General features: G+C 44.1%; 1 pseudogene; it reads right to left on the bottom strand.

Annotated features, from left to right (window-relative positions):
* Positions 1–1292: 1292 nt before the first annotated feature.
* Positions 1293–2867, bottom strand: LOC101030051 (keratin, type II cytoskeletal 8 pseudogene; annotated as a pseudogene).
* Positions 2868–13621: the final 10754 nt, after the last annotated feature.

Here is a 13621-nt window from a genome sequence, read left to right as displayed (position 1 = left end):
TTATATTTTCCCATTCACACACATGTGCACACATGCATTTGTTCCATTTCTGCTCATCTAGTCTGCAGAAATGAAGTCATTTGCACATGCCATAGGTACAATTAGACATAGTCCAGCACAAAATTGCAAGTCCACCAACAGAAAAAAGTTTAAATAAGTTGACTACACACCTAACATAGAGTATCATTCAGATATTAAACATGTTGAGTTAGATCCACGTTCGTTGAATTATAGGGATGCCTAGCCATGAAGTAAGGAAATAAGTTGGACAAATATATAAATATAACAATGGGCCAGGCGCAGTGTCTCACGTCTGTGATCCCAGCACTCTGGGAGGCCAAGGAGGATGGATCACTTGAGGTCAGGAGTCTGAAACCAGCCTGGCCAATACGGTGAAATCCTGTCTCTACTAAAAATACAAAAATTAACCAGGCGTGGTGGCAACTGCCTGTAATCCCAGCTTCTTGGGAGGCTGAGGCAGAAGAATTGCTTGAAACCAGGAGGCAGAGGATGCAGTGAGCCAAGATCATGCCACTACACTCCAGCCTGGGAGATAAGAGTGAAACTCCATCTCAAAAAAATTAAAATTAAAAATAAATAAATATCACAATGAAGAAGGGGTGATATTTATGGTCCCTAGTTATGTGTGTGCATGTTTGTATCTGAGTCTGGCCATGCAAAAGTTGTGTAACATACACACCAGGCCTCAATACTGGTTCCATGATTGTCTAAGAAGGAGGCAATACACAAAATATTAATAAATGTTAAGTAAAATAGTCAATTATAAAGTCTATTCAATATTTTCTTCACATACATAAAAATGAATATGTACAGTATTTAGAGGCAAGTGCAGGAAGAGGAAAAACATCGATTTGATTAAAGGATATCATTGTGGACTTTTAGGGCTTCAATATTTTAAAATAAATTGTATTTTGGAATAATTTTAGATTTAATAGACAAGTTACAAGATATTACAGAGACTTCTCATATGCCCTTTACTGACTTTCCCCCATCATTAATATCTGATATTATTACGGTGCTTTCGTGAAAACTAAGAAATTGACATTGATACATTACTATTAACCAAACTGTGGATTTTATTTGGAGTTCATCAGGTTTTTTGTTTTGTTCTGTGTTTTTGTTTGTTTGTTTTGTTTTGTTTTCCGAGCTAGATGAGATTTTATTTTGGACCAAAAAAAAAAAAAAAAAAAGCAATTGAATTGTTTTGCAGCGGTGGAGGCATGGGCAAGGGGGGTCCCCAGGCAGTAAACTCCCTGAGGGTGGGCTGAGGGCTAGGGCTGAGCGTCGGATGGGTCTCCTGTTCCCTGGGCTCCCTTGCACAGCGGCCTCCCTCCCGGGCTCTGGGGCAGCCTCAGGAGGGGCAGGCTGGGAGGGGCTGTTGCAGCTGCTCGCTTGGGCAGGACATCAGAGGACTCGGACACCAACCAGGCTCGCATCCCGGGTCTCAATCTTCTTCACAACCACAGCCTTGGTGGAGCTGGTGCCGCTGAAGGTGGAACCTGCGCCAGGGCCAAAGCTGGAGCCCAGGCCATAGCTGAGGCCGGGGCTTGTGAGGCCCCCATAGACAGAGCTCAGACCACCTGCATAGCTGCTGGTGGTCTTCGTGTGGATGCTCATGTTCTGCATCCCGGACTCCAGCCGGCTCTCCTCGCCCTCCAGGAGCTTGCGGTAGGTGGCGATCTCCATGTCCAGGGCCAGTCTGACGTTCGTCAGCTCCTGGTAGTCAGGCAGCTGCCGTGCCATGTCCTGCTTGGCATTCTGCAGGGCTTCCTCCAGCTGCTGCTGCTTGGCACGAGCATCCTTGAGCGTCTGCTCCCCACGATGCTCGGCGTCTAAAACGGTGGCCTCCAGGGAAGCCCTCTGGACTTTGAGGCCCTCGATCTCAGCCTGGAGCCGGCTGATGTTCCGGTTCATCTCGGAGATCTCAGTCTTCGTACGCCGCAGGCCATCCCCGTGCTTCCCAGCCAGCGTCTGCAGCTCCTCGTACTTGGTCCGGTATTCGCTATCCGCCTCAGCCCGGCTGCGGTTGGCGATCTCCTGGCACTGCGCCTTGACCTCAGCGAGGATGCTGTCCACGTCCAGGGAGCGGCTGTTGTCCATGGACAGCACCGCAGACGTGTCGGAGATCTGGACTGCAGCTCCCGCGTCTCCTCGTCCTACAGCTGCCCGAGGAAGTGGATCTCGCCAGTCAGTCCTTCCAGGCGAGACTCCAGCTCTACCTTGTTCATGTCAGCTTCATCCACATCCTTCTTGATGAGGACAAATTCACTCTCCATCTCTGTACGCTTGTTGATCTCTTCCTCATACTTGTTCTTGAAGTCCTCCACCAGCCCCTGCATGTTGCCAAGCTCCGCCTCCAGCTTCAGCTTCTCCCGGCCCAGCGTCTCCAGCTGCCTCCCCAGGTTGTTGATGGAACTCTCAAACATGTTGTCCATGTTGCTCCTAGCCGTTTTCTGCTGCTGCAGGAGGCTCCACTTGGTCTCTAGCACCTTGTTCTGCTGCTCCAGGAACCGCACCTTGTCGATGAAGGAAGCAAACTTGTTGTTGAGGGTCTTGATCTGCTCCTTCTCCTGGGTACACACGGCCTGGATGTTGGGGTCCACGTCCAGCTTAATGGGGTTCAGCAGGCTCTGGGTGATGGTGACGGCGGTGATGCCTCCCATGCCTATGCCGCTGGCCCCAGCGTAGCCTGCACCCAGGCCACCGCGGAAGCCAGTGCTGCTCACTCAGGAGAAGCTCGAGGAGCTCCAGCGGGCACTGGGTCCACTCGTGAAGGAGCGGCTGCTGAAGGCCCCGGGGCCAGAGGTGGACACCTTGTAGGACTTCTGGGTCACCCTGATGGACATGGTGGAGGCAGGCATGGAGGCAGGCGGGCTGAACCAGGGAGAGATTCCAGAAGGAGCGGAGAAGCTGCTTCTTCATTTGTTTTGTTTTTTTGAGACAGAGTCTTACTCGGTCACGTAGCCTGGAGTACAGTTGCATAATCTCGGCTCACTGCAACCTACACCTCATGGGTTCAAGCCATTCTCCTGCCTCAGCCTTCCGAGTAGCTGGGACTACAGGTGCACACCACCGCACCTGGCTAACTGTTGTATTTTTTAATAGAAACGGGGTTTCACTATGTTGTCCAGGCTGGTCTTGAACTCCTAACCTCCTGATCCACCTACCTCAGCCTTCCAAAAGTCTGGGATTACAGACATGAGACACCACGCCTGGCTGGATTTTATCAGTTTTTAAAATTATGTCCTGTTTTAGTTCCAGGATCCAGTCCCGGGCACCACTACCTGCCCGGCTGTGGTGTCATGACACTGCTGGCTTGTTGTGTAGTCATGGTAGGATGGTTTTTTAACATTTAATAGGGCTGTGTTTTTGTAGTTGCTTCTTTGCCTTAAGGACTTTAATTTTTACTTTGACGTAAGTTTGCAGTAAGGTAAACAATGTTTTTAATGACTTGCTTGCTGTCTAAGTGGAATATTTTTGCACAGCACTTAGAGTCCTTCTTGATGTGCTCAGACCTCCCCGTCTAACTAGGTATGTCTTTCTCCCTTTCTCTGTCCACCTTCTTGATGCTTCAGCCACTGGGGACGCAATGCCACGTGCAGATGCCCTTTTCTCCTTTTCCACCTCACCCACACTGGTTCCAAGTTCGCCAGAGTTTTGCCTCATTTCCTGCCAAGGTCTCAGGCCATGCTTTCCCACATCTTCTGGTTGCTGATCAGTTTTTCTGTGCCCCCAGCTGGCCCATTCCTCTTCCATAGAGCTCAAACCAGCAACCATGCAACTGTAAGTCCTACCGCCATGTGTGTGTGTGTGTGTGTGTGTGTGCACGTGCGTGTGTGTGTGTGTGTATGTGTGTAAGAGTGATCTGCTCCTGGCCCAGGAGCACATGACACAGATGCTGTGTGTTCATCTCCATACCCCTTGGCTCCCAGCTAAGTGTCTTGAACCTGCATGATGGAAAGAAGAAGGAAGACAAGGAAGAGAAGAGGGATCAAGTGAAGTCTGTCTCCCAAGTGACCTTCCTTTTACTGGCATTCTTCCTCAGTCAGCTCTGAGTCCTGAAGGGACTTTATGTTATCGAAATGGTGGGTGGAAAAGACACATATTTCTGGGCAACATGTCTGAAAATCACTAATATTCATAGCACTGTTATTTGCAGTTGCCAAAAGGTAGGAGAAACCCAAGTGTCCATCATCTGAAGAATAGAGTCATAAAAGTGGCCTATCCATATAATGGGAAATGGCCTTAAAGATGAAGGAAATCAGCCTGGCACGGTGGCTCACACCTGTAATCCCAGCACTTAGAGAGGCCAAGGTGGGTGGATCAAGAGGTCAGGAGTTCTTGACCAGCCTGGCCAATATGGTGAAACCTGGTCTCTACTAAAAATAGAAAAATTAGTCAGGCGTGGTGGCATGCACCTGTAGTCCCAGCTACTTGGGAGGATGAGGCAGAGGAATCACTTGAACCTGGGAGGTGGAGGTTGCAGTGAGCCAAGACTGTGTCACTGCACTCGAGCCTAGATGACAGAGTGAGACTCTGTAAAAAAAAAAAAAAAAAAAAATGGAAATCATGTCACATGCTACAACATAAATAAGCATTAAGGACATTATGCTAAGTGAAAGAAACCAGACACAAAAGGACAACGCTGCCTGATTCCACTCTTGGGAGGACCCTGTAGAAATCCAAGTCATGGAGACACAAAGTAGAATGATGGTTTCCAGGGCCTAGGGGGAGGAGGAATGGGGAATGAGTGTTGAATGAATACCGTGTTTTTGTTTGGGATGATTAAAAAAAAAAGTTCTGAAAACAGTTAACGGTGATGATTGTACAACATTATTAATGTACCTAATGCTGCTGAACAGTACACTTGAAAATGGTGAAGAGGGTAAATCTTATGTTATGTAAAATCTTTACCATAATTTAAAAGAAAAGAAAACAAGTAAAATGTCTATGAAAACAATATTTTGAAACTGGTTTACAAGGTGACTAAGTGCTCTCTTCCTGTCCTCCTTTGTGATTGAAAACAGAAAATTAGTCATTTAAAGTCTGCTGGCTGTGTACCCTAGGAGGGTGGAGACATGAAGCCAGAGCAGGAGACTGCTGCGTTTCCATTTGTGCTACAACAACTAGAAGGAAGTGACAGAAATGACAGCAAACAATGGAATGAAAAGCTCGAGAAAAAGGTACACTAGACCTCCAAAGTCTGGGGAATACAATGAAAGAAAAATCGTAACTGTTTCCTGTGTGCCGGGCTAGTGGAGACAATGGCCTCCCTCTGCCCTGTGTGCCTGGGTGATGATCAATTCATCTCAGGCAGGGACAGTTGCCCTTGAAGCTTCAAAGGAAGGCAACAGAGTGCCTCACCACAGGCTGCAGCATCCTAGGGACATGCATACATCCATTTATCAGCACTGGAACAATTTATGAATAGCTGGCAATTCATAAAAGGAGCCACTTGATATATGTATTTTTTTAGAGCCTAGCCCCACTTAAAAAATAGATAAGAACTAGCAAAGTAGGTGAAGGAAGCAATAGGATGTCTCATGGGTCATGTATGAAATGCACACGGTAATTGGTACATAATAAACGTCTAAAGTTGGACACTTAATATTGCTGTATAGGCGTTAGGAATTTCATGTCAATTTCTTATCACCACTTTATTTGTGTTAGTGGGAGTATTTCAATGGAAATAAAGGATTCACCTAAGAAGATTTTGAGGATGGTTTAAGACCTAACACAATGATACTAGTTATGTTTTGCTGCTTAACAAATTTTAGTGTTTTGAAACAACAAACTTTTAGACTCTCTGTTTCTGAGTGTCAGGAATCCAGGTGTGGCCTTACTGGGTGGTTTGGCTCAGGGTCTCAGCACTGCAGTCTGCATGTTGGCGGATCTGCATCCCTCTCAAGATTTGTGGAAGGGGCAGATCTGCTGCCAAGCTCACTCATACGGCTAAGAGCAGGATGACATTCTTTGCAGATGTTGGGTGGAGGGTCTCAGATCTTCATGGTCTGCTGGCTCGAACTTTGTGTCCCTTGGCAAGGGGTGTCTGTACTGTGAGAGCAGCTCACACTGTGACCTTCTGCAGAGTTAGAGTATAAAACAAGAGAGGGTGAACCAACCAGAATGCAGTCTTTCTGTAACGTCATCATGAATGTGACATCCCACCACTTTTGCTCTATTGTCTCTGTTAGAAGCAAGTCACTGGGTCCCACCCTCAATGGGTATTATTCACTGATACTCAAGAAGCATTCAATAATACTCAAGAAGATGGTGTATTACCAGGGTTGTGAACACCAAAGGTACTGGGGCCCTTTTAGAAGCTTCCTACTACAATTATGAGAAGAAATACACTAACCCTACATTGCTGGAAACAGGCTTACAGGGAGTTAGAGCAAGTTAGGATGTGCCTTGGGACTTGGCTTCCCTCTTTTCTGACAAGGATCCTCTCCATGAATGTGATGTTACCTCTTTGATGGGCGGAGGGAGGCAGACAGCAGGGGCAGATCAGGGCTTCTGTCAGTACGGTCCTGCTGCGGGGGCCCTTTCCTTTCTTCAGGGAGCAGCAACCAAATGCAGGTCTTCATATCCATCGGGAGCTGGAATTCTGGTTTCTGAGGGTGGCCCTGGAGCACTTCTGGGGAAATGTGTGAGAGAGACAAGTGGAGAACGGATGACCACAGCCCACCATCCTTAGGGTGGTGCCCTTGAGTGAGGTGTCCATGCTCTCATGTTCTGCAACCTGGTGGGCATCGCCAGGGGCAGTGGATGCCTACACATGATGCCTCATGAATAGGCACAGCTGTGGAATGCTCCTTGTGGGCCATGCACGCTGCAGGGGCTCTGCATGCTTCACTTCACTTCACCCCCACAAGAGCACGTTAGAGAAATTACTGTTCTGCCTCCAGTTTTAAATTTGGGGAAACTGAGGTTATGAGATGGAACCATCTGCTGCAGCACATGGGACCAGTGGGTGGCCTAATCCAGATTTCCATACTGGTCATGATGACTAATTACTTCTAAGTTATTCTTTTTCAAAGTTCTTTTAGCTGTACTAGTTTTTTTTTTTTTTTCTTTTTGTCTTTCTGTACTCATTTTAGAATACTCAATCTACAAAAGTCCTACATAGAGTATGAAATCAATTATTTAAACCTATAGATCAATTTGAGAAGAATTGATGGACTCACTCCCTGATGTCTTTGGATCTATAATTAAATCTATGACGGTAGTTCGATTTATTTGTTTAGTTCTTTGATTCTTGTATCAGCATTCTGCAATACAACTTCTGTTTACACTTGGTTAGATTTTTACCTTAGTATTTCATTTCTTTTAGCTATTGTAAATGGTATTATATTTTAATTTCTGTGTCCACATGTTCTCTTCTGTGTCCACAGAAACACAGCTGAGTTTCATATGTTTATTTTTTTATCCTGAAATATTGCTGAGCCCACTTATTAGTCTTAGGTGTGCTTTTGTAGATTCTTCAGGATTTTGTGAGTAGACAATCAAACCATCTACAAGTAGGGGCAGTTTTATTTCTTTAATTGCACTCTGTTTTCTATTACCTTTTTTTTTTTTCCTTTTGCCTTAGTGCACTGGTCAAAACGTGTAGCACTATATTCACTAAGAATGATGAGAACAGAAATCCCTGCGTGGCTCCAAATCTTAGGGGGAAAGCATTCACACCATGCAGTTTAAAGCGAGCTGTGGTTTTACAGATGCTCTTTGTGAAAGTGAGGAAGTTTCTCCCTTATTACTATTATTACTATTTTCTAGAAGTTTTCTTTTTGCTTTCTTCCTCTCTCTTTTTTAAAATGAATCAGTATTGCATTTTGCCAAATGCTTTTTCTACATCAGTTGATGTCATTGGGTGATTTTTCCATGTGGTCAGTTACAACACAGACACGACTTGCAATAGTGTGACTTCACATTTTCCAATTTTTTGACTCTATGAAGGAACAAAAGCAATATGTATTTATCGAAACTATGCTTTGAGTAGCCATACAACCATTCCGTTTTTCATTTTCAGCACAGTTTTCAGTAAATTATGTGAGACATTTGGTACTTTATTATAAAAGAAGCTTTGTGTTAGATGATTTTTCCCAACTATAGGCTAATGGAAGTGTTCTGAGCACAGCTACGGTAGGCGAGGGGAAGTTATGATGTTTGGTAAGTTAGGCATATTAAATGCATTGTTGACCTAACAATATTTTCAAATTGTGAATGGGTTTATTGGGCCATAACCTTACAGTAAGCTGTAATCCCAGAATTTCGAAAGCACCACACCTGACTGGTTTTGTTTTTTTTTTTTTTTTTATCATTATTATAAAATGATCTTCCCTATGTCGAATAATTATTTTTTTCTCTGAAGTCTGCTTTATATGATATTAATGTAACCACTACTGCTTTAGTATTTGCATAACGTAAGCCATTCTCTTCTTTTATTTTGAATATGTCTATATCATCTATTTGAAGTGCACACAACTTCTTCTCTATAGGATATAATTGGTAATGCAGTTAATTCATCTCATCGTTTTTTCCCTTTTAATTGATCTATTTAGACCATTGATGTTTAAAGTCATCATTATCATGTTAGGAATTTAAGTCTATCATTTTATTTTTTTCTCTGTTTTCTCAGTTCCTTTTTCTTTTTCCCCCTGCCTTTCTGTGGATCACTCAAACATATTTTTATAGATTTTATTTTCACTTAATTATTGTGTTTTTTGGTTTATCTCTTGATATACTCATTCGGTAATTGGGCTAGGTTTACATTATATACACATGTCTTGTGAGAGTCTACTGCTGTTGCCTTTTTACCATTTCAAATGAAGTTTAGAAATCTTACACACTCCTCTCACCACTTGCTTATGATTGTCTTACATATTTCCTCTATATTTACTTAGAGACATGTCAAACAGGGTTATAAGTTCTGCTTGAATTGTCAGACATAATTTTGAAAACTTAAGAACAGGAAGGCAGCCTATTTTATTTAGTCATATTTTTGCTCATTGTTTTCTTCCTTCTTTCCTGAAGTTCCAAAGCTCTTTTATTGTTTCCTTCCTGTATGGAGAACTTCCCTTAGCCATTCTTTTGGGGTATGTCTGATCGCAACTAATCAGCTTAGTTTCCTTCTTCTAAGGCTGTCTTGACTTCAATCATGTATAGATTCCATTCACTTATATAATTTACATAGCAAATGTAGGATTCTGGGTGTACAATTCTTTTCTTTCAGCACTTGAAAAATGCAGTGCTACTTTCTTCTGGCTTCCATAAAGTCCATTGTCATTAGAATTTTTTAGAACCTGCTATATTTTCGCCTATAGATAGGTTTCATTACTCTGTCATTGCTTTCAAGATATACTCTTTATCTTCAGTTTTCAGCTATTGGACTATGATGTGTTGTTATAGATTTATTTGAGTTTATTTTGTTTGGGATTTAATCAGCCTCTCAAATCTGTGGGTTTATGATTTGTCCCTGAGATTCCCTTCGTTTTTTTTTTTAAGTCTTCTTTCTTTGTTTCTCAGACTGGGCTTTTTATATTATTCTTTCTTCTACTTCACTGATTCTTTCTTGTGGCCCCTCCATCTGCTGTTGAGTCCTTCCACGTATATTTTTTTAATGGTTACTGTGTTTTTCAGTTCTAAAATTTCCATTTGTTTCTTTTTTACGTCTCTTAGTTCTTTGCTGAGACTTTCTATTTGTTCGTGGTTTTTCAGCATGTTCATAATCACTCACTGAAGCATTTTTAGGATGATTGCTTTTTAATATGTGTTGGAGAATTCTAACATTTCTGTCATGTTGGCGTTGGAATCTTTTGTTTGTCCTTTTCATTTACTTTGAAGTTTTCCTGGTGCTTGGTATGATGAGTGATTTTTTTTATTGAAAACTGGAAATGTGGATTTTGTGGTATGAGAAGTTGAATCTTATTTAAGCTTTCTGTGTTCGTTGTCTTTTTATTACACCACTCCAGCAGGAAAAGGAGGGGTGGGGATTTGGGGGTGCCTCTTCCCAGAGGGGCTGGAAGTCTACACATCTTATTCATTTTTTGCTGGCATGGATGGGGTTTGTGCCACAGCTTTTTGGTAGAATTTGGCTAACAGATGAGCATTTACTGTCTAAAATTTTCTTTTTTGCTAGGCTGTGTCTCTCCTTGTCCTATGGCTAGAGACAACAGGCTAAGGTATTGTTTTTGCCTATGTCTTCTTCTGCTTCAACTCAGAGTTACACGAGGCAAAAAGAAGACCGAGGAATGCCACCATGTTGATTCTCTTGTCCCAGGGTCCATAGCTGGTCTGCCTTCTTCTCTTCACTTTTCAAATTCTTGTTAGGTTGTGTTTTTTTTTTGTTGTTGTTGTTGTTTTTTTAACATAATATGCAAGGTTTTTAGTTGTAATTAGTGAGAGGAATAGGGAAATGTTATCTATTCAATTTCCCAAGAAGCAAAAGTCAAATAAGCTTATTTTGAAGCCAAGCAAAAACCATGCAATGCTGGGACTATACGGTTTTTCAAAGGAGAAGTTTCAGAGGACGGCGCAGAGCAGATAAAACTGGGAGATGGCAAAAATTCCCCCGCATAGGAAAACCCCATACAGTAATACATTTCATTAGGGCATTTGCATTTGTCTCTGGACATCACTATAGGGAAAACGAAAAGGGATGAGCAAACCTGAGGACTGGGCTGTCTCCTTATGAGAGTTAAGTGTGATTCGCAGAACCAATAGCATAAATTAAATGGCTTTGGAGAAGAGATTCTAATATTTAAAAGAATTTCTTCTATTCCAGGCAATGTCCCCAAATGAGTGAAGTATATCCAGCTTCTATTTCTTCTTTTACCCCCAAGGAGAGTTTTATTATTTCCTTTATCTGGACTATACGTTCTGGGAGTTTTATACTTATTGACTTTTATTTAATCAATAGTGGATTGTTTATGTAACAAGATTAAACAACTATTTGTTTTGTTAATCAGATAAAGAGCTGATATTCGGAGCTAAAATAAAATCTTAAACATGCACTTTCATGAACCCAGTTTGGTGTCATGGGAAGCCTGGCCCTTGGCTGTTTGGAGGGAGCCTGTGCTCCTCAGCTCGGCTGCCATAACAAGCGTGACAGATGGGGGCGCTCAAGGAGCAGGTGTTCACTGCCTCACAGTCCTGGAGGCTGGAATCCAAGATCGAGGTGTCGGCAGGGTTGGTTTCTCCTGTGGCCTCTCTCTTTGGCTTGCAGATGGCATCTTCTCCCTGTATCTTCACATGGTCATCCCTCTGCATGTATCTGTGTCCTCATCTCCTCTTCTTAGAAGACACGAGTCAGATTGGCCCAAATGAGGCCCATATGGCCTTATTTAACTTTGTAATTACCTCTGTAAAAACCCTATCCTCAAATAAGGTTACATTCTGAAGCATTGGAAATTAGGACTTCAACAGACGGACTTTGGGGCCCACAGTTAGCCTACGACAGAGGGTTAACACACATGGGGCCACCATCAGCACCTGGTATCACCTTCTTGCTCACCTTGGGCACTGGTGGCCATGCCTGCCCCTGGCCTTCCCACTGTCTCTGTACCTTTCATCCCCAAAGTACTTGAGCCCTTCACCCTTTCCAAGGCTTCATCTTTTCCAGTTGACAGATGCCTGTATCATTTTGCAAAGATTCATGCATTGTTACAACCATGGTCAGGGTCTCTCTCAAGACTGCCAATGTGGCATTTGGCTTCAATCTTTGGTTAGAACTGTGCCCATCTCCCGATGCAAAGCCTTCTTGACTCACCCTCTCCACACCTTCCCAGGCCCTCTCCAGCCAGACCTGCCATGCACTTTGTGCTGCTGAGCTGAGCCCTGATGAAGAGGGGCTAACGGAAGCCCGCAGTCCATCTCCAGCCTCCCAACTCTGCGCTTTTTGCTCGGGTGTATTGCTCTCTTCACACCAGTTTTACCTTTTCTTCTCAGGATCAATTGCATCAGCTCCCTGCAGCCAGGTCTACATCTTGGTCACAAGTAAATGGACAACCATCTCTCTGCCTCACATTCTTTATGATTTTTGAGATAATCTTTCTTCTGATGAGTTTCGAAATGTGTCTCCCCAACGACACTGTGAGCAACATGAGAGAGTGCCTATGACTTCTGTGGTCCTTCTGTCTCTAGATGCTTTAGGGCAAAGCGCTGGCACAGAATATGTTACAATAAATATTTGCATCTTCAGGGCCGCCTCAACTTTCTGCCTCTGGAAAAATGTAGCAGGACAAAAGCCCTGGTCAATTCTTCTGGCTGTCTCCCCCTCCTCCACACGTAGCTGACCTATAGCATTCCCTAAGGAAGTAGGTGCACTTTGGAGACCGGGTCTGGGTGGTGTTTGGGTAAGAGAGTGGTCAGTTCATGCCCTGGTGTGGTCATGGGGAGAAAAGGAAGGTGAGCATTTCACTTCTGCTTGCAACCTCATGGACTGAGCTGCCAGGATCCAGAACTCAGCCTCTTCACTTTCTTTCACACGTCTGTGATTCTTTTCTTTTTGAATTGACAGGCCGAGGTTTCGCATATCCAGCATCTCTTCCCTCCAGTGTCCTGCCTTCTGGCCTCTGCATGGGAGTTCTCACCACCCCTTCCTCCAAGACCCAGCCTCCTTCTGTCCGGTCTACACTCCAGTCTCCCCCTGGAGGATGTACATCCTGCTCCATCTGATGACCAGGATGAGGTGGAAGTGTGGAGTCTCTGTTCTACTCTCTTTTACCCTCATGCAAGGCTTAGGGTAAAGTCAGCCCCAAGTTCAAACCCCGAATTAATGTCTGATGGGTGCAGACCATAGGCCTGCCTGTGCTAAAGGCTACACTTGGCTTACTGCCCTCTGTCTTCAAAACAGCCCTGTGCAGTGGGCACTGTAGTTGACCTTGTCTTACAGGTGGGGAAAATAAGCCATGGAGAAAATAAATAATTTCTGGGAAATCAGTCAACAAGCAAACAGTATTGCTGGGGTTTTCAATCCATTCTGCCACCAGCTTCCAGGCAATGACAGCTCTTTCCAAAAGCACCCATGTGGCCCATAGCCATTTCTATCCTTCTTAGAAAGACTGTTCTGCCAGGAATCACAGTGAGCCAGCCAGGGGATTCTCTTTACTTTTCTCCCCTTCTCTGTCCTGAAAAATGTAAACTTGACAGATACTCTGCAGGTCTTAGATATACTTTCCAGAAGGAGGGTGGGTCAATCAGACATTAGGCCTAGACACACAGTAGGAATACATCTCAGAATCTGTGGGAGACAGTGACCCAGCATGGGGCAGAAGCCTGCTCACTGGGGCAGGAAAGGCTACAGGGATGGGTCCCAGGGACTCTGTCAGAGCTCAGCCCAGAACTCAGCCAGGAGCTCCAAGGCATGTGAGAGGTCACAGCTGGGAGACCTGGCAGGTGGCCCTGGAAAGAGACATGGGAAGTTGGGAACCTGATATGGTTTGGCTACGTACCCACCCAAATCTCATCTTGAATTGTAGCTGCCATAATTCCCTCATGGTGTGGGAGGGATCTGGTGGTAGATAACTGTATCATGGGGACAGTTTCTGCCATACTGTTCTCCTGGTAGTGAATACATCTGATGGTTTCACAAGGGGTTTCC

This window comes from Saimiri boliviensis, chromosome 2, assembly GCF_048565385.1.
Source record: "Saimiri boliviensis isolate mSaiBol1 chromosome 2, mSaiBol1.pri, whole genome shotgun sequence".
NCBI classification, from domain to species: domain Eukaryota; kingdom Metazoa; phylum Chordata; class Mammalia; order Primates; family Cebidae; genus Saimiri; species Saimiri boliviensis.
The sequence above is the reverse complement of the archived record's forward strand: the minus strand, read 5'-3'. Positions and strand labels throughout refer to the sequence as shown.